We start from the raw sequence: 24,820 nt of genomic DNA, 5'->3' as shown, positions 1-24,820 counted from the left end.
GCTTTGGATCTCTTCCATTGTTCTCGGAATTCCGCTGATGTTTAACAATGCTTTGGAACTCTTCCATTGTTCTGGGAATTCTGCTAAAGTTTAAAAATGGTTTGGAACTCTTCCATTGTTCTCGGAATTCTGCTGAAGTTTAAAAATGCTTTGGAACTCTTCCATTGTTCTGGGAATTCCGCTGATGTTTAACAATGATTTGGAACTCTTCCATTGTCCTTGGAATTCTGCTGAAGTTTAAAAATGCTTTGGAACTCTTCCATTGTTTTCGGAATTCTGCTGAAGTTTAAAAATGCTTTGGAACTCTTCCATTTTTCTCGGAATTCCGCTGATGTTTAACAATGCTTTGGAACTCTTACATTGTTCTCGGAATTCTGCTGAAGTTTAAAAATGCTTTGGAACTCTTCCATTGTTCTGAGAATTCCGCTGATGTTTAACAATGCTTTGGAATTCTTCCATTGTTCTCAGAATTCCGCTGAAGTTTAAAAATGCTTTGGAACTCTTCCATTGTTCTCGGAATTCCGCTGATGTTTAACAATGCTTTGGAACTCTTCCATTGTTCTCGGAATTCTGCTGAAGTTTAAAAATGCTTTGGAACTCTTCCATTGTTCTCCGAATTCCGCTGATGTTTAACAATGCTTTGGAACTCTTCCATTGTTCTGGGAATTCTGCTGAAGTTTAAAAATGCTTTGGAACTCTTCCATTGTTCTCGGAATTCCGCTGATGTTTAACAATGCTTTGGAACTCTTCCATTGTTCTGGGAATTCTGCTAAAGTTTAAAAATGGTTTGGAACTCTTCCATTGTTCTCGGAATTCTGCTGATGTTTAACAATGCTTTGGAACTCTTCCGTTGTTCTCGGAATTCAGCTGAAGTTTAAAAAAGCTTTGGAACTCTTCCATTGTTCTCAGAATGCCGCTGATGTTTAACAATGCTTTGGAACTCTTCCATAGTTTTTGGAATTCTGCTGATGTTTAAAAATGCTTTGGAACTCTTCCATTGTTCTCGGAATTCCGCTGATGTTTAACAATGCTTTGGAACTCTTCCATTGTTCTGGGAATTCTGCTGAAGTTTAAAAATGCTTTGGATCTCTTCCATTGTTCTCGGAATTCCGCTGATGTTTAACAATGCTTTGGAACTCTTCCATTGTTCTGGGAATTCTGCTAAAGTTTAAAAATGGTTTGGAACTCTTCCATTGTTCTCGGAATTCTGCTGAAGTTTAAAAATGCTTTGGAACTCTTCCATTGTTCTGGGAATTCCGCTGATGTTTAACAATGATTTGGAACTCTTCCATTGTCCTTGGAATTCTGCTGAAGTTTAAAAATGCTTTGGAACTCTTCCATTGTTTTCGGAATTCTGCTGAAGTTTAAAAATGCTTTGGAACTCTTCCATTTTTCTCGGAATTCCGCTGATGTTTAACAATGCTTTGGAACTCTTACATTGTTCTCGGAATTCTGCTGAAGTTTAAAAATGCTTTGGAACTCTTCCATTGTTCTGAGAATTCCGCTGATGTTTAACAATGCTTTGGAATTCTTCCATTGTTCTCAGAATTCCGCTGAAGTTTAAAAATGCTTTGGAACTCTTCCATTGTTCTCGGAATTCCGCTGATGTTTAACAATGCTTTGGAACTCTTCCATTGTTCTCGGAATTCTGCTGAAGTTTAAAAATGCTTTGGAACTCTTCCATTGTTCTCCGAATTCCGCTGATGTTTAACAATGCTTTGGAACTCTTCCATTGTTCTGGGAATTCTGCTGAAGTTTAAAAATGCTTTGGAACTCTTCCATTGTTCTCGGATTTCCGCTGATGTTTAACAATGCTTTGGAACTCTTCCATTGTTCTGGGAATTCTGCTAAAGTTTAAAAATGGTTTGGAACTCTTCCATTGTTCTCGGAATTCTGCTGATGTTTAACAATGCTTTGGAACTCTTCCGTTGTTCTCGGAATTCAGCTGAAGTTTAAAGAAGCTTTGGAACTCTTCCATTGTTCTCAGAATGCCGCTGATGTTTAACAATGCTTTGGAACTCTTCCATAGTTTTTGGAATTCTGCTGAAGTTTAAAAATGCTTTGGAACTCTTCCATTGTTCTCGGAATTCCGCTGATGTTTAACAATGCTTTGGAACTCTTCCATTTTTCTCGGAATTTTGCTGAAGTTTAAAAATGCTTTGGAACTCTTCCATTGTTCTCGGAATTCTGCTGAAGTTTAAAAACGCTTTGGAACTCTTCCATTGTTCTGAGAATTCCGCTGATGTTTAACAATGCTTTGGAATTCTTCCATTGTTCTCAGAATTCCGCTGAAGTTTAAAAATGCTTTGGAACTCTTCCATTGTTCTCGGAATTCCGCTAATGTTTAACAATGCTTTGGAACTCTTCCATCATTCTGGGAATTCTGCTGAAGTTTAAAAATGCTTTGAAACTCTTCCATTGTTCTCGGAATTCTGCTGAAGTTTAAAAATGCTTTGGAACACTTCCATTGTTCTCGGAATTCTGCCGAAGTTTAAAAATGCTTTGGAACTCTTACATTGTTTTCGGAATTCCGCTGATGTTTAACAATGCTTTGGAACTCTTACATTGTTCTCGGAAATCTGCTGAAGTTTAAAAATGCTTTGGAACTCTTCCATTGTTCTGAGAATTCCGCTGATGCTTAACAATGCTTTGGAATTCTTCCATTGTTCTCAGAATTAAACTGAAGTTTAAAAATGCTTTGGAACTCTTCCATTTTTCTCGGAATTCTGCTGATGTTTAACAATGCGTTGGAACTCTTCCATCATTCTGGGAATTCTGCTGAAGTTTAAAAATGCTTTGCAACTCTTCCATTGTTCTCGGAATTCTGCTGAAGTTTAAAAATGCTTTGGAACTCTTCCATTGTTCTGGGAATTCTGCTGAAGTTTAAAAATGCTTTGGAACTCTTCCCTTGTTGTCGGAATTCCACTGAAGTTTAAAAATGCTATGGAACGCTTCCATTGTTCTAGGAATTCCTCTGAAGTTTAAAAATGCTTTGGAACTCTTCCATTGTTCTCGGAATTCTGCTGAAGTTTAAAAATGCTTTGGAACTCTTCCATTGTTCTCGGAATTCCGCTGATGTTTAACAATGCTTTGGAACTCTTCCATTGTTCTGGGAATTCTGCTGAAGTTTAAAAATGCTTTGGATCTCTTCCATTGTTCTCGGAATTCCGCTGATGTTTAACAATGCTTTGGAACTCTTCCATTGTTCTGGGAATTCTGCTAAAGTTTACAAATGGTTTGGAACTCTTCCATTGTTCTCGGAATTCTGCTGAAGTTTAAAAATGCTTTGGAACTCTTCCATTGTTCTGGGAATTCCGCTGATGTTTAACAATGATTTGGAACTCTTCCATTGTCCTTGGAATTCTGCTGAAGTTTAAAAATGCTTTGGAACTCTTCCATTGTTTTCGGAATTCTGCTGAAGTTTAAAAATGCTTTGGAACTCTTCCATTTTTCTCGGAATTCCGCTGATGTTTAACAATGCTTTGGAACTCTTACATTGTTCTCGGAATTCTGCTGAAGTTTAAAAATGCTTTGGAACTCTTCCATTGTTCTGAGAATTCCGCTGATGTTTAACAATGCTTTGGAATTCTTCCATTGTTCTCAGAATTCCGCTGAAGTTTAAAAATGCTTTGGAACTCTTCCATTGTTCTCGGAATTCCGCTGATGTTTAACAATGCTTTGGATCTCTTCCATTGTTCTCGGAATTCTGCTAAAGTTTAAAAATGGTTTGGAACTCTTCCATTGTTCTCAGAATTCTGCTGATGTTTAACAATGCTTTGGAACTCTTCCGTTGTTCTCGGAATTCTGCTGAAGTTTAAAAAAGCTTTGGAACTCTTCCATTGTTCTCAGAATGCCGCTGATGTTTAACAATGCTTTGGAACTCTTCCATAGTTTTTGGAATTCTGCTGAAGTTTAAAAATGCTTTGGAACTCTTCCATTGTTCTCGGAATTCCGCTGATGTTTAAAAATAGTTTGGAACTCTTCCATTTTTCTCGGAATTCTGCTCAAGTTTAAAAATGCTTTGGAACTCTTCCATTGTTCTCGGAATTCTGCTGAAGTTTAAAAACGCTTTGGAACTCTTCCATTGTTCTGAGAATTCCGCTGATGTTTAACAATGCTTTGGAATTCTTCCATTGTTCTCAGAATTCCGCTGAAGTTTAAAAATGCTTTGGAACGCTTCCATTGTTCTCGGAATTCTGCCGAAGTTTAAAAATGCTTTGGAACTCTTCCTTTGTTCTCGGATTTTCGCTGATGTTTAATAATGATTTGGAACTCTTCCATTGTTCTCGGAATTCTGCTGAAGTTTAAAAATGCTTTGGAACGCTTCCATTGTTCTCGGAATTCTGCCGAAGTTTAAAAATGCTTTGGAACTCTTACATTGTTTTCGGAATTCCGCTGATGTTTAACAATGCTTTGGAACTCTTCCATTGTTCTCAAAAATCTGCTGAAGTTTAAAAATGCTTTGGAACTCTTCGATTGTTCTGAGAATTCCGCTGATGCTTAACAATGCTTTGGAATTCTTCCATTTTTCTCAGAATTCCGCTGAAGTTTAAAAATGCTTTGGAACTCTTCCATTGTTCTCGGAATTACGCTGATGTTTACCAATGCTTTGGAACTCTTCCATCATTCTGGGAATTCTGCTGAAGTTTAAAAATGCTTTGAAACTCTTCCATTGTTCTCGGAATTCTGCTGATGTTTAACAATGCGTTGGAACTCTTCCATCATTCTGGGAATTCTGCTGAAGTTTAAAAATGCTTTGAAACTCTTCCATTGTTCTCGGAATTCTGCTGAAGTTTAAAAATGCTTTGGAACTCTTCCATTGTTCTGGGAATTCTGCTGAAGTTTAAAAATGCTTTGGAACTCTTCCCTTGTTGTCGGAATTCCGCTGAAGTTTAAAAATGCTATGGAACGCTACCATTGTTCTCGGAATTCTGCTGAAATTTAAAAATGCTTTGGAACTCTTCCATTGTTCTCGGAATTCTGCTGAAGTTTAAAAATGCTTTGGAACTCTTCCATTGTTCTCGGAATTCCGCTGATGTTTAACAATGCTTTGGAACTCTTCCATTGTTCTGGGAATTCTGCTGAAGTTTAAAAATGCTTTGGAACTCTTCCATTGTTCTCGGAATTCAGCTGATGTTTAACAATGCTTTGGAACTCTTCCCTTGTTCTGGGAATTCTGCTGAAGTTTAAAAATGCTTTGGAACTCTTCCATTGTTCTCGGAAATCTGCTGATGTTTAACAATGCTTTGGAACTCTTCCATTGTTCTGGGAATTCTGCTAAAGATTAAAAATGGTTTGGAACTCTTCCATTGTTCTCGGAATTCTGCTGATGTTTAACAATGCTTTGGAACTCTTCCATTGTTCTCGGAATTCAGCTGAAGTTTAAAAAAGCTTTGGAACTATTCCATTGTTCTCAGAATGCCGCTGATGTTTAACAATGCTTTGGAACTCTTCCATAGTTTTTGGAATTCTGCTGAAGTTTAAAAATGCTTTGGAACTCTTCCATTGTTCTCGGAATTCCGCTGATGTTTAACAATGCTTTGGAACTCTTCCATTTTTCTCGGAATTTTGCTGAAGTTTAAAAATGCTTTGGAACTCTTCCATTGTTCTCGGAATTCTGCTGAAGTTTAAAAACGCTTTGGAACTCTTCCATTGTTCTGAGAATTCCGCTGATGTTTAACAATGCTTTGGAATTCTTCCATTGTTCTCAGAATTCCGCTGAAGTTTAAAAATGCTTTGGAACTCTTCCATTGTTCTCGGAATTCCGCTAATGTTTAACAATGCTTTGGAACTCTTCCATCATTCTGGGAATTCTGCTGAAGTTTAAAAATGCTTTGAAACTCTTCCATTGTTCTCGGAATTCTGCTGAAGTTTAAAAATGCTTTGGAACACTTCCATTGTTCTCGGAATTCTGCCGAAGTTTAAAAATGCTTTGGAACTCTTACATTGTTTTCGGAATTCCGCTGATGTTTAACAATGCTTTGGAACTATTACATTGTTCTCGGAAATCTGCTGAAGTTTAAAAATGCTTTGGAACTATTCCATTGTTCTGAGAATTCCGCTGATGCTTAACAATGCTTTGGAATTCTTCCATTGTTCTCAGAATTAAACTGAAGTTTAAAAATGCTTTGGAACTCTTCCATTTTTCTCGGAATTCTGCTGATGTTTAACAATGCGTTGGAACTCTTCCATCATTCTGGGAATTCTGCTGAAGTTTAAAAATGCTTTGCAACTCTTCCATTGTTCTCGGAATTCTGCTGAAGTTTAAAAATGCTTTGGAACTCTTCCATTGTTCTGGGAATTCTGCTGAAGTTTAAAAATGCTTTGGAACTCTTCCCTTGTTGTCGGAATTCCGCTGAAGTTTAAAAATGCTATGGCATGCTTCCATTGTTCTAGGAATTCTGCTGAAGTTTAAAAATGCTTTGGAACTCTTCCATTGTTCACGGAATTCTGCTGAAGTTTAAAAATGCTTTGGAACTCTTCCATTGTTCTCGAAATTCCGCTGATGTTTAACAATGCTTTGGAACTCTTCCATTGTTCTGGGAATTCTGCTGAAGTTTAAAAATGCTTTGGATCTCTTCCATTGTTCTCGGAATTCCGCTGATGTTTAACAATGCTTTGGAACTCTTCCATTGTTCTGGGAATTCTGCTAAAGTTTAAAAATGGTTTGGAACTCTTCAATTGTTCTCGGAATTCTGCTGAAGTTTAACAATGCTTTGGAACTCTTCCATTGTTCTGGGAATTCCGCTGATGTTTAAAAATGATTTGGAACTCTTCCATTGTCCTTGGAATTCTGCTGAAGTTTAAAAATGCTTTGGAACTCTTCCATTGTTTTCGGAATTCTGCTGAAGTTTAAAAATGCTTTGGAACTCTTCCATTTTTCTCGGAATTCCGCTGATGTTTAACAATGTTTTGGAACTCTTACATTGTTCTCGGAATTCTGCTGAAGTTTAAAAATGCTTTGGAACTCTTCCATTGTTCTGAGAATTCCGCTGATGTTTAACAATGCATTGGAATTCTTCCATTGTTCTCAGAATTCCGCTGAAGTTTAAAAATGCTTTGGAACTCTTCCATTGTTCTCGGAATTTTGCTGATGTTTAACAATGCTTTGGAACTCTTCCATCATTCTGGGAATTCTGCTGAAGTTTAAAAATGCTTTGAAACTCTTCCATTGTTCTGGGAATTCTGCTGAAGTTTAAAAATGCTTTGGAACTCTTCCATTGTTCTCAGAATTCCGCTGATGTTTAACAATGATTTGGAACTCTTCCGTTGTTCTCGGAATTCTGCTGAAGTTTAAAATTGCTTTGGAACTCTTCCAATGTTCTCGGAATTCTGCTGAACTTTAAAAATGCTTTGGAACTCTTCCATTGTTCTGAGAATTTAGCTGATGTTTAACAATGCTTTGGAATTCTTCCATTGTTCTCAGAATTCCGCTGAAGTTTAAAAATGCTTTGGAACTCTTCCATTGTTCTCGGAATTCCGCTGATGTTTAACAATGCTTTGGATCTCTTCCATTGTTCTCGGAATTCTGCTAAAGTTTAAAAATGGTTTGGAACTCTTCCATTGTTCTCAGAATTCTGCTGATGTTTAACAATGCTTTGGAACTCTTCCGTTGTTCTCGGAATTCTGCTGAAGTTTAAAAAAGCTTTGGAACTCTTCCATTGTTCTCAGAATGCCGCTGATGTTTAACAGTGCTTTGGAACTCTTCCATAGTTTTTGGAATTCTGCTGAAGTTTAAAAATGCTTTGGAACTCTTCCATTGTTCTCGGAATTCCGCTGATGTTTAAAAATTCTTTGGAACTCTTCCATTTTTCTCGGAATTCTGCTCAAGTTTAAAAATGCTTTGGAACTCTTCCATTGTTCTCGGAATTCTGCTGAAGTTTAAAAACGCTTTGGAACTCTTCCATTGTTCTGAGAATTCCGCTGATGTTTAACAATGCTTTGGAATTCTTCCATTGTTCTCAGAATTCCGCTGAAGTTTAAAAATGCTTTGGAACTCTTCCATTGTTCTCGGAATTCCGCTAATGTTTAACAATGCTTTGGAACTCTTCCATCATTCTGGGAATTCTGCTGAAGTTTAAAAATGCTTTGAAACTCTTCCATTGTTCTCGGAATTCTGCTGAAGTTTAAAAATGCTTCGGAACTCTTCCTTTGTTCTCGGATTTTCGCTGATGTTTAACAATGATTTGGAACTCTTCCATTGTTCTCGGAATTCTGCTGAAGTTTAAAAATGCTTTGGAACGCTTCCATTGTTCTCGGAATTCTGCCGAAGTTTAAAAATGCTTTGGAACTCTTACATTGTTTTCGGAATTCCGCTGATGTTTAACAATGCTTTGGAACTCTTCCATTGTTCTCAAAAATCTGCTGAAGTTTAAAAATGCTTTGGAACTCTTCGATTGTTCTGAGAATTCCGCTGATGCTTAACAATGCTTTGGAATTCTTCCATTTTTCTCAGAATTCCGCTGAAGTTTAAAAATGCTTTGGAACTCTTCCATTGTTCTCGGAATTACGCTGATGTTTACCAATGCTTTGGAACTCTTCCATCATTCTGGGAATTCTGCTGAAGTTTAAAAATGCTTTGAAACTCTTCCATTGTTCTCGGAATTCTGCTGATGTTTAACAATGCGTTGGAACTCTTCCATCATTCTGGGAATTCTGCTGAAGTTTAAAAATGCTTTGAAACTCTTCCATTGTTCTCGGAATTCTGCTGAAGTTTAAAAATGCTTTGGAACTCTTCCATTGTTCTGGGAATTCTGCTGAAGTTTAAAAATGCTTTGGAACTCTTCCCTTGTTGTCGGAATTCCGCTGAAGTTTAAAAATGCTATGGAACGCTACCATTGTTCTCGGAATTCTGCTGAAATTTAAAAATGCTTTGGAACTCTTCCATTGTTCTCGGAATTCTGCTGAAGTTTAAAAATGCTTTGGAACTCTTCCATTGTTCTCGGAATTCCGCTGATGTTTAACAATGCTTTGGAACTCTTCTATTGTTCTGGGAATTCTGCTGAAGTTTAAAAATGCTTTGGAACTCTTCCATTGTTCTCGGAATTCAGCTGATGTTTAACAATGCTTTGGAACTCTTCCATTGTTCTGGGAATTCTGCTGAAGTTTAAAAATGCTTTGGAACTCTTCCATTGTTCTCGGAATTCCGCTGATGTTTAACAATGCTTTGGAACTCTTCCATTGTTCTGGGAATTCTGCTAAAGTTTAAAAATGGTTTGGAACTCTTCCATTGTTCTCGGAATTCTGCTGATGTTTAACAATGCTTTGGAACTCTTCCGTTGTTCTCGGAATTCAGCTGAAGTTTAAAAAAGCTTTGGAACTATTCCATTGTTCTCAGAATGCCGCTGATGTTTAACAATGCTTTGGAACTCTTCCATAGTTTTTGGAATTCTGCTGAAGTTTAAAAATGCTTTGGAACTCTTCCATTGTTCTCGGAATTCTGCTGATGTTTAACAATGCGTTGGAACTCTTCCATCATTCTGGGAATTCTGCTGAAGTTTAAAAATGCTTTGAAACTCTTCCATTGTTCTCGGAATTCTGCTGAAGTTTAAAAATGCTTTGGAACTCTTCCATTGTTCTGGGAATTCTGCTGAAGTTTAAAAATGCTTTGGAACTCTTCCCTTGTTGTCGGAATTCCGCTGAAGTTTAAAAATGCTATGGAACGCTACCATTGTTCTCGGAATTCTGCTGAAATTTAAAAATGCTTTGGAACTCTTCCATTGTTCTCGGAATTCTGCTGAAGTTTAAAAATGCTTTGGAACTCTTCCATTGTTCTCGGAATTCCGCTGATGTTTAACAGTGCTTTGGAACTCTTCCATTGTTCTGGGAATTCTGCTGAAGTTTAAAAATGCTTTGGAACTCTTCCATTGTTCTCGGAATTCAGCTGATGTTTAACAATGCTTTGGAACTCTTCCATTGTTCTGGGAATTCTGCTGAAGTTTAAAAATGCTTTGGAACTCTTCCATTGTTCTCGGAATTCCGCTGATGTTTAACAATGCTTTGGAACTCTTCCATTGTTCTGGGAATTCTGCTAAAGTTTAAAAATGGTTTGGAACTCTTCCATTGTTCTCGGAATTCTGCTGATGTTTAACAATGCTTTGGAACTCTTCCGTTGTTCTCGGAATTCAGCTGAAGTTTAAAAAAGCTTTGGAACTATTCCATGGTTCTCAGAATGCCGCTGAGGTTTAACAATGCTTTGGAACTCTTCCATAGTTTTTGGAATTCTGCTGAAGTTTAAAAATGCTTTGGAACTCTTCCATTGTTCTCGGAATTCCGCTGATGTTTAACAATGCTTTGGAACTCTTCCATTTTTCTCGGAATTTTGCTGAAGTTTAAAAATGCTTTGGAACTCTTCCATTGTTCTCGGAATTCTGCTGAAGTTTAAAAACGCTTTGGAACTCTTCCATTGTTCTGAGAATTCCGCTGATGTTTAACAATGCTTTGGAATTCTTCCATTGTTCTCAGAATTCCGCTGAAGTTTAAAAATGCTTTGGAACTCTTCCATTGTTCTCGGAATTCCGCTAATGTTTAACAATGCTTCGGAACTCTTCCATCATTCTGGGAATTCTGCTGAAGTTTAAAAATGCTTTGAAACTCTTCCATTGTTCTCGGAATTCTGCTGAAGTTTAAAAATGCTTTGGAACACTTCCATTGTTCTCGGAATTCTGCCGAAGTTTAAAAATGCTTTGGAACTCTTACATTTTTTTCGGAATTCCGCTGATGTTTAACATTGCTTTGGAACTATTACATTGTTCTCGGAAATCTGCTGAAGTTTAAAAATGCTTTGGAACTATTCCATTGTTCTGAGAATTCCGCTGATGCTTAACAATGCTTTGGAATTCTTCCATTGTTCTCAGAATTAAACTGAAGTTTAAAAATGCTTTGGAACTCTTCCATTTTTCTCGGAATTCTGCTGATGTTTAACAATGCGTTGGAACTCTTCCATCATTCTGGGAATTCTGCTGAAGTTTAAAAATGCTTTGCAACTCTTCCATTGTTCTCGGAATTCTGCTGAAGTTTAAAAATGCTTTGGAACTCTTCCATTGTTCTGGGAATTCTGCTGAAGTTTAAAAATGCTTTGGAACTCTTCCCTTGTTGTCGGAATTCCGCTGAAGTTTAAAAATGCTATGGAACGCTTCCATTGTTCTAGGAATTCTGCTGAAGTTTAAAAATGCTTTGGAACTCTTCCATTGTTCTCGGAATTCTGCTGAAGTTTAAAAATGCTTTGGAACTCTTCCATTGTTCTCGAAATTCCGCTGATGTTTAACAATGATTTGGAACTCTTCCATTGTTCTCGGAATTCTGCTGAAGTTTAAAATTGCTTTGGAACTCTTCCAATGTTCTCGGAATTCTGCTGAACTTTAAAAATGCTTTGGAACTCTTCCATTGTTCTGAGAATTTAGCTGATGTTTAACAATGCTTTGGAATTCTTCCATTGTTCTCAGAATTCCGCTGAAGTTTAAAAATGCTTTGGAACTCTTCCATTGTTCTCGGAATTCCGCTGATGTTTAACAATGCTTTGGATCTCTTCCATTGTTCTCGGAATTCTGCTAAAGTTTAAAAATGGTTTGGAACTCTTCCATTGTTCTCAGAATTCTGCTGATGTTTAACAATGCTTTGGAACTCTTCCGTTGTTCTCGGAATTCTGCTGAAGTTTAAAAAAGCTTTGGAACTCTTCCATTGTTCTCAGAATGCCGCTGATGTTTAACAGTGCTTTGGAACTCTTCCATAGTTTTTGGAATTCTGCTGAAGTTTAAAAATGCTTTGGAACTCTTCCATTGTTCTCGGAATTCCGCTGATGTTTAAAAATTCTTTGGAACTCTTCCATTTTTCTCGGAATTCTGCTCAAGTTTAAAAATGCTTTGGAACTCTTCCATTGTTCTCGGAATTCTGCTGAAGTTTAAAAACGCTTTGGAACTCTTCCATTGTTCTGAGAATTCCGCTGATGTTTAACAATGCTTTGGAATTCTTCCATTGTTCTCAGAATTCCGCTGAAGTTTAAAAATGCTTTGGAACTCTTCCATTGTTCTCGGAATTCCGCTAATGTTTAACAATGCTTTGGAACTCTTCCATCATTCTGGGAATTCTGCTGAAGTTTAAAAATGCTTTGAAACTCTTCCATTGTTCTCGGAATTCTGCTGAAGTTTAAAAATGCTTCGGAACTCTTCCTTTGTTCTCGGATTTTCGCTGATGTTTAACAATGATTTGGAACTCTTCCATTGTTCTCGGAATTCTGCTGAAGTTTAAAAATGCTTTGGAACGCTTCCATTGTTCTCGGAATTCTGCCGAAGTTTAAAAATGCTTTGGAACTCTTACATTGTTTTCGGAATTCCGCTGATGTTTAACAATGCTTTGGAACTCTTCCATTGTTCTCAAAAATCTGCTGAAGTTTAAAAATGCTTTGGAACTCTTCGATTGTTCTGAGAATTCCGCTGATGCTTAACAATGCTTTGGAATTCTTCCATTTTTCTCAGAATTCCGCTGAAGTTTAAAAATGCTTTGGAACTCTTCCATTGTTCTCGGAATTACGCTGATGTTTACCAATGCTTTGGAACTCTTCCATCATTCTGGGAATTCTGCTGAAGTTTAAAAATGCTTTGAAACTCTTCCATTGTTCTCGGAATTCTGCTGATGTTTAACAATGCGTTGGAACTCTTCCATCATTCTGGGAATTCTGCTGAAGTTTAAAAATGCTTTGAAACTCTTCCATTGTTCTCGGAATTCTGCTGAAGTTTAAAAATGCTTTGGAACTCTTCCATTGTTCTGGGAATTCTGCTGAAGTTTAAAAATGCTTTGGAACTCTTCCCTTGTTGTCGGAATTCCGCTGAAGTTTAAAAATGCTATGGAACGCTACCATTGTTCTCGGAATTCTGCTGAAATTTAAAAATGCTTTGGAACTCTTCCATTGTTCTCGGAATTCTGCTGAAGTTTAAAAATGCTTTGGAACTCTTCCATTGTTCTCGGAATTCCGCTGATGTTTAACAATGCTTTGGAACTCTTCTATTGTTCTGGGAATTCTGCTGAAGTTTAAAAATGCTTTGGAACTCTTCCATTGTTCTCGGAATTCAGCTGATGTTTAACAATGCTTTGGAACTCTTCCATTGTTCTGGGAATTCTGCTGAAGTTTAAAAATGCTTTGGAACTCTTCCATTGTTCTCGGAATTCCGCTGATGTTTAACAATGCTTTGGAACTCTTCCATTGTTCTGGGAATTCTGCTAAAGTTTAAAAATGGTTTGGAACTCTTCCATTGTTCTCGGAATTCTGCTGATGTTTAACAATGCTTTGGAACTTTTCCGTTGTTCTCGGAATTCAGCTGAAGTTTAAAAAAGCTTTGGAACTATTCCATTGTTCTCAGAATGCCGCTGATGTTTAACAATGCTTTGGAACTCTTCCATAGTTTTTGGAATTCTGCTGAAGTTTAAAAATGCTTTGGAACTCTTCCATTGTTCTCGGAATTCTGCTGATGTTTAACAATGCGTTGGAACTCTTCCATCATTCTGGGAATTCTGCTGAAGTTTAAAAATGCTTTGAAACTCTTCCATTGTTCTCGGAATTCTGCTGAAGTTTAAAAATGCTTTGGAACTCTTCCATTGTTCTGGGAATTCTGCTGAAGTTTAAAAATGCTTTGGAACTCTTCCCTTGTTGTCGGAATTCCGCTGAAGTTTAAAAATGCTATGGAACGCTACCATTGTTCTCGGAATTCTGCTGAAATTTAAAAATGCTTTGGAACTCTTCCATTGTTCTCGGAATTCTGCTGAAGTTTAAAAATGCTTTGGAACTCTTCCATTGTTCTCGGAATTCCGCTGATGTTTAACAGTGCTTTGGAACTCTTCCATTGTTCTGGGAATTCTGCTGAAGTTTAAAAATGCTTTGGAACTCTTCCATTGTTCTCGGAATTCAGCTGATGTTTAACAATGCTTTGGAACTCTTCCATTGTTCTGGGAATTCTGCTGAAGTTTAAAAATGCTTTGGAACTCTTCCATTGTTCTCGGAATTCCGCTGATGTTTAACAATGCTTTGGAACTCTTCCATTGTTCTGGGAATTCTGCTAAAGTTTAAAAATGGTTTGGAACTCTTCCATTGTTCTCGGAATTCTGCTGATGTTTAACAATGCTTTGGAACTCTTCCGTTGTTCTCGGAATTCAGCTGAAGTTTAAAAAAGCTTTGGAACTATTCCATGGTTCTCAGAATGCCGCTGAGGTTTAACAATGCTTTGGAACTCTTCCATAGTTTTTGGAATTCTGCTGAAGTTTAAAAATGCTTTGGAACTCTTCCATTGTTCTCGGAATTCCGCTGATGTTTAACAATGCTTTGGAACTCTTCCATTTTTCTCGGAATTTTGCTGAAGTTTAAAAATGCTTTGGAACTCTTCCATTGTTCTCGGAATTCTGCTGAAGTTTAAAAACGCTTTGGAACTCTTCCATTGTTCTGAGAATTCCGCTGATGTTTAACAATGCTTTGGAATTCTTCCATTGTTCTCAGAATTCCGCTGAAGTTTAAAAATGCTTTGGAACTCTTCCATTGTTCTCGGAATTCCGCTAATGTTTAACAATGCTTCGGAACTCTTCCATCATTCTGGGAATTCTGCTGAAGTTTAAAAATGCTTTGAAACTCTTCCATTGTTCTCGGAATTCTGCTGAAGTTTAAAAATGCTTTGGAACACTTCCATTGTTCTCGGAATTCTGCCGAAGTTTAAAAATGCTTTGGAACTCTTACATTTTTTTCGGAATTCCGCTGATGTTTAACATTGCTTTGGAACTATTACATTGTTCTCGGAAATCTGCTGAAGTTTAAAAATGCTTTGGAACTATTCCATTGTTCTGAGAATTCCGCTGATGCTTAACAATGCTTTGGAATTCTTCCATTGTTCTCAGAATTAAACTGAAGTTTAAAAATGCTTTGGAACTCTTCCATTTTTCTCGGAATTCTGCTGATGTTTAACAATGCGTTGGAACTCTTCCATCATTCTGGGAATTCTGCTGAAGTTTAAAAATGCTTTGCAACTCTTCCATTGTTCTCGGAATTCTGCTGAAGTTTAAAAATGCTTTGGAACTCTTCCATTGTTCTGGGAATTCTGCTGAAGTTTAAAAATGCTTTGGAACTCTTCCCTTGTTGTCGGAATTCCGCTGAAGTTTAAAAATGCTATGGAACGCTTCCATTGTTCTAGGAATTCTGCTGAAGTTTAAAAATGCTTTGGAACTCTTCCATTGTTCTCGGAATTCTGCTGAAGTTTAAAAATGCTTTGGAACTCTTCCATTGTTCTCGAAATTCCGCTGATGTTTAACAATGCTTTGGAACTCTTCCATTGTTCTGGGAATTCTGCTGAAGTTTAAAAATGCTTTGGATCTCTTCCATTGTTCTCGGAATTCCGCTGATGTTTAACAATGCTTTGGAACTCTTCCATTGTTCTGGGAATTCTGCTAAAGTTTAAAAATGGTTTGGAACTCTTCCATTGTTCTCGGAATTCTGCTGAAGTTTAACAATGCTTTGGAACTCTTCCATTGTTCTGGGAATTCCGCTGATGTTTAACAATGATTTGGAACTCTTCCATTGTCCTTGGAATTCTGCTGAAGTTTAAAAATGCTTTGGAACTCTTCCATTGTTTTCGGAATTCTGCTGAAGTTTAAAAATGCTTTGGAACTCTTCCATTTTTCTCGGAATTCCGCTGATGTTTAACAATGTTTTGGAACTCTTACATTGTTCTCGGAATTCTGCTGAAGTTTAAAAATGCTTTGGAACTCTTCCATTGTTCTGAGAATTCCGCTGATGTTTAACAATGCTTTGGAATTCTTCCATTGCTCTCAGAATTCCGCTGAAGTTTAAAAATGCTTTGGAACTCTTCCATTGTTCTCGGAATTTCGCTGATGTTTAACAATGCTTTGGAACTCTTCCATCATTCTGGGAATTCTGCTGAAGTTTAAAAATGCTTTGAAAGTCTTCCATTGTTCTGGGAATTCTGCTGAAGTTTAAAAATGCTTTGGAACTCTTCCATTGTTCTCAGAATTCCGCTGATGTTTAACAATGATTTGGAACTCTTCCATTGTTCTCGGAATTCTGCTGAAGTTTAAAATTGCTTTGGAACTCTTCCAATGTTCTCGGAATTCTGCTGAAGTTTAAAAATGCTTTGGAACTCTTCCATTGTTTTCGGAATTCCGCTGATTTTTAGCAATGGTTTGGAATTCTTCCATTGTTCACGGAAATCTGCTGAAGTTTAAAAATGCTTTGGAACTCTTCCCTTGTTCTCAAAATTCCGCTGAATTTACAAATGCTATGGAATACTTCCATTGTTCTCGGAATTCTGCTGAAGTTTAAAAATGCTTTGGAACTCTTCCATTGTTCTCGGAAATCTGCTGAAGTTTAAAAATGCTTTGGAACTCTTCCATTGTTCTCGGACTTCCGCTGATGTTTAGCAATGCTTTGGAATTCTTCCATTGCTCAAGAAATTCCGCTGAAGTTTAAAAATGCTTTGGAACTCTTCCCTTGTTGTCGGAATTCCGCTGAAGCTTAAAAATGCTATGGAACGCTTACATTGTTCTTGGAATTCTGCTGAAGTTTAAAAATGCTTTGGAACTCTTCCATTGTTCTCGGAATTCTGCTGAAGTTTAAAAATGCTTTGGAACTCTTCCATTGTTCTCCGAATTCCGCTGATGTTTAACATTGCTTTGGAACTCTTCCATTGTTCTGGGAATTCTGCTGAAGTTTAAAAATGCTTTGGAACTCTTCCATTGTTCTCGGAATTCTGCTGAAGTTTAAAAACGCTTTGGAACTCTTCCATTGTTCTGAGAATTCCGCTGATGTTTAACAATGCTTTGGAATTCTTCCATTGTTCTCAGAATTCCGCTGAAGTTTAAAAATGCTTTGGAACTCTTCCATTGTTCTCGGAATTCCGCTAATGTTTAACAATGCTTTGGAACTCTTCCATCATTCTGGGAATTCTGCTGAAGTTTAAAAATGCTTTGAAACTCTTCCATTGTTCTCGGAATTCTGCTGAAGTTTAAAAATGCTTCGGAACTCTTCCGTTGTTCTCGGATTTTCGCTGATGTTTAACAATGATTTGGAACTCTTCCATTGTTCTCGGAATTCTGCTGAAGTTTAAAAATGCTTTGGAACGCTTACATTGTTCTCGGAATTCTGCCGAAGTTTAAAAATGCTTTGGACCTCTTACATTGTTTTCGGAATTCCGCTGATGTTTAACAATGCTTTGGAGCTCTTACATTGTTCTCAAAAATCTGCTGAAGTTTAAAAATGCTTTGGAACTCTTCCATTGTTCTGAGAATTCCGCTGATGCTTAACAATGCTTTGGAATTCTTCCATTTTTCTCAGAATTCCGCTGAAGTTTAAAAATGCTTTGGAACTCTTCCATTGTTCTCGGAATTCTGCTGATGTTTAACAATGCGTTGGAACTCTTCCATCATTCTGGGAATTCTGCTGAAGTTTAAAAATGCTTTGAAACTCTTCCATTGTTCTCGGAATTCTGCTGAAGTTTAAAAATGCTTTGGAACTCTTCCATTGTTCTGGGAATTCTGCTGAAGTTTAAAAATGCTTTGGAACTCTTCCCTTGTTGTCGGAATTCCGCTGAAGTTTAAAAATGCTATGGAACGCTACCATTGTTCTCGGAATTCTGCTGAAATTTAAAAATGCTTTGGAACTCTTCCATTGTTCTCGGAATTCTGCTGAAGTTTAAAAATGCTTTGGAACTCTTCCACTGTTCTCGGAATTCTGCTGAAGTTTAAAAATGCTTTGGAACTCTTCCATTGTTCTCGGAATTCCGCTGATGTTTAACAATGCTTTGGAACTCTTCCATTGTTCTGGGAATTCTGCTGAAGTTTAAAAATGCTTTGGCACTCTTCCATTGTTCTCGGAATTCCGCTGATGTTTAACAATGCTTTGGAACTCTTCCTTTGTTCTGGGAATTCTGCTAAAGTTTAAAAATGGTTTGTAACTCTTCCATTGTTCTCGGAATTCTGCTGTAGTTTAAAAATGCTTTGGAACTCTTACATTGTTCTCGGAATTCCGCTGATGTTTAACAATGATTTGGAACTCTTCCATTGCTCTCGGAATTCTGCTGAAGTTTAAAAATGCTTTGGAACTCTTCCATTGTTCTCGGAATTCTGCTGAAGTTTAAAAATGCTTTGGAACTCTTCCATTGTTCTCGGAATTCCACTGATGTTTAACAATGCTTTGGAACTCTTACATTGTTCTCAGAATTCTGCTGAAGTTTAAAAATGCTTTGGAACTCTTCCATTGTTCAGAGAATTCAGCTGATGTTTAACAATGCTTTGGAATTCTTCCATTGTTCTCAGAATTCCGCTGAAGTTTAAAAATACTTTGGAACTCTTCCATTGTTCTCGGAATTTCGCTGATGTTTAACAATGCTTTGGAACTCTTCCATCATTCTGGGAATTCTGCTGAAGTTAAAAAATGCTTTGAAACTCTTCCATTGTTCTCAGAATTCTGCTGAAGTTTAAAAATGCTTTGGAACTCTTCCATTGTTCTCGGAATTCCGCTGATGATTAACAATGATTTGGACCTCTTACATTGTTCTCGGAATTCTGCTGAAGTTTAAAAATGCTTTGGAACTCTTCCCTTGTTCTCAAAATTCCGCTGAAGTTTACAAATGTTATGGAATACCTCCATTGTTCTCGGAATTCTGCTGAAGTTTAAAAATGCTTTGGAACTCTTCCATTGTTCTCGGAATTCTGCTGAAGTTTAAAAATGCTTTGGAACTCTTCCATTGTTCTCGGAATTCCGCTGATGTTTAGCAATGCTTTGGAATTCTTCCAATGTTCACGAAATTCCGCTGAAGTTTAAAAATGCTTTGGAACTCTTCCCTTGTTGTCTGAATTCCGCTGAAGTTTAAAAATGCTATGGAACGCTTCCATTGTTCTCGGAATTCTGCTGAAGTTTAAAAATGCTTTGGAACTCTTCCATTGTTCTCGGAATTCTGCTGAAGTTTAAAAATGCTTTGGAACTCTTCCATTGTTCTCCGAATTCCGCTGATGTTTAACAATGCTTTGGAACTCTTCCATTGTTCTGGGAATTCTGCTGAAGTTTAAAAATGCTTTGGAACTCTTCCATTGTTCTCGGAATTCCGCTGATGTTTAACAATGCTTTGGAACTCTTCCATTGTTCTGGGAATTCTGCTAAAGTTTAAAAATGGTTTGGAACTCTTCCATTGTTCTCGGAATTCTGCTGATGTTTAACAATGCTTTGGAACTCTTCCGTTGTTCTCGGAATTCAGCTGAAGTTTAAAAAAGCTTTGGAACTCTTCCATTGTTCTCAGAATGCCGCTGATGTTTAACAATGCTTTGGAACTCTTCCATAGTTTTTGGAATTCTGCTGAAGTTTAAAAATGCTTTGGAACTCTTCCATTGTTCTCGGAATTCCGCTGATGTTTAACAATGCTTTGGAACTCTTCCATTTTTCTCGGAATTTTGCTGAAGATTAAAAATGCTTTGGAACTCTTCCATTGTTCTCGGAATTCTGCTGAAGTTTAAAAACGCTTTGGAACTCTTCCATTGTTCTGAGAATTCCGCTGATGTTTAACAATGCTTTGGAATTCTTCCATTGTTCTCAGAATTCCGCTGAAGTTTAAAAATGCTTTGGAACTCTTCCATTGTTCTCGGAATTCCGCTAATGTTTAACAATGCTTTGAAACTCTTCCATCATTCTGGGAATTCTGCTGAAGTTTAAAAATGCTTTGAAACTCTTCCATTGTTCTCGGAATTCTGCTGAAGTTTAAAAATGCTTTGGAACACTTCCATTGTTCTCGGAATTCTGCCGAAGTTTAAAAATGCTTTGGAACTCTTACATTGTTTTCGGAATTCCGCTGATGTTTAACAATGCTTTGGAACTCTTACATTGTTCTCGGAAATCTGCTGAAGTTTAAAAATGCTTTGGAACTCTTCCATTGTTCTGAGAATTCCGCTGATGCTTAACAATGCTTTGGAATTCTTCCATTGTTCTCAGAATTAAACTGAAGTTTAAAAATGCTTTGGAACTCTTCCATTTTTCTCGGAATTCTGCTGATGTTTAACAATGCGTTGGAACTCTTCCATCATTCTGGGAATTCTGCTGAAGTTTAAAAATGCTTTGCAACTCTTCCATTGTTCTCGGAATTCTGCTGAAGTTTAAAAATGCTTTGGAACTCTTCCATTGTTCTGGGAATTCTGCTGAAGTTTAAAAATGCTTTGGAACTCTTCCCTTGTTGTCGGAATTCCACTGAAGTTTAAAAATGCTATGGAACGTTTCCATTGTTCTAGGAATTCTGCTGAAGTTTAAAAATGCTTTGGAACTCTTCCATTGTTCTCGGAATTCTGCTGAAGTTTAAAAATGCTCTGGAACTCTTCCATTGTTCTCGGAATTCCGCTGATGTTTAACAATGCTTTGGAACTCTTCCATTGTTCTGGAAATTCTGCTGAAGTTTAAAAATGCTTTGGATCTCTTCCATTGTTCTCGGAATTCCGCTGATGTTTAACAATGCTTTGGAACTCTTCCATTGTTCTGGGAATTCTGCTAAAGTTTAAAAATGGTTTGGAACTCTTCCATTGTTCTCGGAATTCTGCTGAAGTTTAAAAATGCTTTGGAACTCTTCCATTGTTCTGGGAATTCCGCTGATGTTTAACAATGATTTGGAACTCTTCCATTTTCCTTGGAATTCTGCTGAAGTTTAAAAATGCTTTGGAACTCTTCCATTGTTTTCGGAATTCTGCTGAAGTTTAAAAAAGCTTTGGAACTCTTCCATTGTTCTCAGAATGCCGCTGATGTTTAACAATGCTTTGGAACTCTTCCATAGTTTTTGGAATTCTGCTGAAGTTTAAAAATGCTTTGGAACTCTTCCATTGTTCTCGGAATTCCGCTGATGTTTAAAAATGCTTTGGAACTCTTCCATTTTTCTCGGAATTCTGCTGAAGTTTAAAAATGCTTTGGAACTCTTCCATTGTTCTCGGAATTCTGCTGAAGTTTAAAAACGCTTTGGAACTCTTCCATTGTTCTGAGAATTCCGCTGATGTTTAACAATGCTTTGGAATTCTTCCATTGTTCTCAGAATTCCGCTGAAGTTTAAAAATGCTTTGGAACTCTTCCATTGTTCTCGGAATTCCGCTAATGTTTAACAATGCTTTGGAACTCTTCCATAATTCTGGGAATTCTGCTGAAGTTTAAAAATGCTTTGAAACTCTTCCATTGTTCTCGGAATTCTGCTGAAGTTTAAAAATGCTTCGGAACTCTTCCTTTGTTCTCGGATTTTCGCTGATGTTTAACAATGATTTGGAACTCTTCCATTGTTCTCGGAATTCTGCTGAAGTTTAAAAATGCTTTGGAACGCTTCCATTGTTCTCGGAATTCTGCCGAAGTTTAAAAATGCTTTGGAACTCTTACATTGTTTTCGGAATTCCGCTGATGTTTAACAATGCTTTGGAACTCTTCCATTGTTCTCAAAAATCTGCTGAAGTTTAAAAATGCTTTGGAACTCTTCGATTGTTCTGAGAATTCCGCTGATGCTTAACAATGCTTTGGAATTCTTCCATTTTTCTCAGAATTCCGCTGAAGTTTAAAAATGCTTTGGAACTCTTCCATTGTTCTCGGAATTACGCTGATGTTTACCAATGCTTTGGAACTCTTCCATCATTCTGGGAATTCTGCTGAAGTTTAAAAATGCTTTGAAACTCTTCCATTGTTCTCGGAATTCTGCTGATGTTTAACAATGCGTTGGAACTCTTCCATCATTCTGGGAATTCTGCTGAAGTTTAAAAATGATTTGAAACTCTTCCATTGTTCTTGGAATTCTGCTGAAGTTTAAAAATGCTTTGGAACTCTTCCATTGTTCTGGGAATTCTGCTGAAGTTTAAAAATGCTTTGGAACTCTTCCCTTGTTGTCGGAATTCCGCTGAAGTTTAAAAATGCTATGGAACGCTACCATTGTTCTCGGAATTCTGCTGAAATTTAAAAATGCTTTGGAACTCTTCCATTGTTCTCGGAATTCTGCTGAAGTTTAAAAATGCTTTGGAACTCTTCCATTGTTCTCGGAATTCCGCTGATGTTTAACAATGCTTTGGAACGCTTCCATTGTTCTGGGAATTCTGCTGAAGTTTAAAAATGCTTTGGAACTCTTCCATTGTTCTCGGAATTCAGCTGATGTTTAACAATGCTTTGGAACTATTCCATTGTTCTGGGAATTCTGCTAAAGTTTAAAAATGGTTTGGAACTCTTCCATTGTTCTCGGAATTCTGCTGATGTTTAACAATGCTTTGGAACTCTTCCGTTGTTCTCGGAATTCAGCTGAAGTTTAAAAAAGCTTTGGAACTCTTCCATTGTTCTCAGAATGCCGTTGATGTTTAACAATGCTTTGGAACTCTTCCATAGTTTTTGGAATTCTGCTGAAGTTTAAAAATGCTTTGGAACTCTTCCATTGTTCTCGGAATTCTGCTGATGTTTAACAATGATTTGGAACTCTTCCATTGTTCTCGGAATTCTGCTGAAGTTTAAAAATGCTTTGGAACGCTTACATTGTTCTCGGAATTCTGCCGAAGTTTAAAAATGCTTTGGACCTCTTACATTGTTTTCGGAATTCCGCTGATGTTTAACAATGCTTTGGAGCTCTTACATTGTTCTCAAAAATCTGCTGAAGTTTAAAAATGCTTTGGAACTCTTCCATTGTTCTGAGAATTCCGCTGATGCTTAACAATGCTTTGGAATTCTTCCATTTTTCTCAGAATTCCGCTGAAGTTTAAAAATGCTTTGGAACTCTTCCATTGTTCTCGGAATTCTGCTGATGTTTAACAATGCGTTGGAACTCTTCCATCATTCTGGGAATTCTGCTGAAGTTTAAAAATGCTTTGAAACTCTTCCATTGTTCTCGGAATTCTGCTGAAGTTTAAAAATGCTTTGGAACTCTTCCATTGTTCTGGGAATTCTGCTGAAGTTTAAAAATGCTTTGGAACTCTTCCCTTGTTGTCGGAATTCCGCTGAAGTTTAAAAATGCTATGGAACGCTACCATTGTTCTCGGAATTCTGCTGAAATTTAAAAATGCTTTGGAACTCTTCCATTGTTCTCGGAATTCTGCTGAAGTTTAAAAATGCTTTGGAACTCTTCCACTGTTCTCGGAATTCTGCTGAAGTTCAAAAATGCTTTGGAACTCTTCCATTGTTCTCGGAATTCCGCTGATGTTTAACAATGCTTTGGAACTCTTCCATTGTTCTGGGAATTCTGCTGAAGTTTAAAAATGCTTTGGCACTCTTCCATTGTTCTCGGAATTCCGCTGATGTTTAACAATGCTTTGGAACTCTTCCTTTGTTCTGGGAATTCTGCTAAAGTTTAAAAATGGTTTGTAACTCTTCCATTGTTCTCGGAATTCTGCTGTAGTTTAAAAATGCTTTGGAACTCTTACATTGTTCTCGGAATTCCGCTGATGTTTAACAATGATTTGGAACTCTTCCATTGCTCTCGGAATTCTGCTGAAGTTTAAAAATGCTTTGGAACTCTTCCATTGTTCTCGGAATTCTGCTGAAGTTTAAAAATGCTTTGGAACTCTTCCATTGTTCTCGGAATTCCACTGATGTTTAACAATGCTTTGGAACTCTTACATTGTTCTCAGAATTCTGCTGAAGTTTAAAAATGCTTTGGAACTCTTCCATTGTTCTGAGAATTCAGCTGATGTTTAACAATGCTTTGGAATTCTTCCATTGTTCTCAGAATTCCGCTGAAGTTTAAAAATACTTTGGAACTCTTCCATTGTTCTCGGAATTTCGCTGATGTTTAACAATGCTTTGGAACTCTTCCATCATTCTGGGAATTCTGCTGAAGTTCAAAAATGCTTTGAAACTCTTCCATTGTTCTCAGAATTCTGCTGAAGTTTAAAAATGCTTTGGAACTCTTCCATTGTTCTCGGAATTCCGCTGATGATTAACAATGATTTGGACCTCTTACATTGTTCTCGGAATTCTGCTGAAGTTTAAAAATGCTTTGGAACTCTTCCCTTGTTCTCAAAATTCCGCTGAAGTTTACAAATGTTATGGAATACCTCCATTGTTCTCGGAATTCTGCTGAAGTTTAAAAATGCTTTGGAACTCTTCCATTGTTCTCGGAATTCTGCTGAAGTTTAAAAATGCTTTGGAACTCTTCCATTGTTCTCGGAATTCCGCTGATGTTTAGCAATGCTTTGGAATTCTTCCAATGTTCACGAAATTCCGCTGAAGTTTAAAAATGCTTTGGAACTCTTCCCTTGTTGTCTGCATTCCGCTGAAGTTTAAAAATGCTATGGAACGCTTCCATTGTTCTCGGAATTCTGCTGAAGTTTAAAAATGCTTTGGAACTCTTCCATTGTTCTCGGAATTCTGCTGAAGTTTAAAAATGCTTTGGAACTCTTCCATTGTTCTCCGAATTCCGCTGATGTTTAACAATGCTTTGGAACTCTTCCATTGTTCTGGGAATTCTGCTGAAGTTTAAAAATGCTTTGGAACTCTTCCATTGTTCTCGGAATTCCGCTGATGTTTAACAATGCTTTGGAACTCTTCCATTGTTCTGGGAATTCTGCTAAAGTTTAAAAATGGTTTGGAACTCTTCCATTGTTCTCGGAATTCTGCTGATGTTTAACAATGCTTTGGAACTCTTCCGTTGTTCTCGGAATTCAGCTGAAGTTTAAAAAAGCTTTGGAACTCTTCCATTGTTCTCAGAATGCCGCTGATGTTTAACAATGCTTTGGAACTCTTCCATAGTTTTTGGAATTCTGCTGAAGTTTAAAAATGCTTTGGAACTCTTCCATTGTTCTCGGAATTCCGCTGATGTTTAACAATGCTTTGGAACTCTTCCATTTTTCTCGG

This window comes from Phyllobates terribilis, unplaced genomic scaffold (assembly GCF_046119375.1).
Source record: "Phyllobates terribilis strain yellow unplaced genomic scaffold, ASM4611937v1 Scaffold_5__5_contigs__length_657084704, whole genome shotgun sequence".
NCBI classification, from domain to species: domain Eukaryota; kingdom Metazoa; phylum Chordata; class Amphibia; order Anura; family Dendrobatidae; genus Phyllobates; species Phyllobates terribilis.
This window is presented reverse-complemented; position numbering follows the sequence as displayed.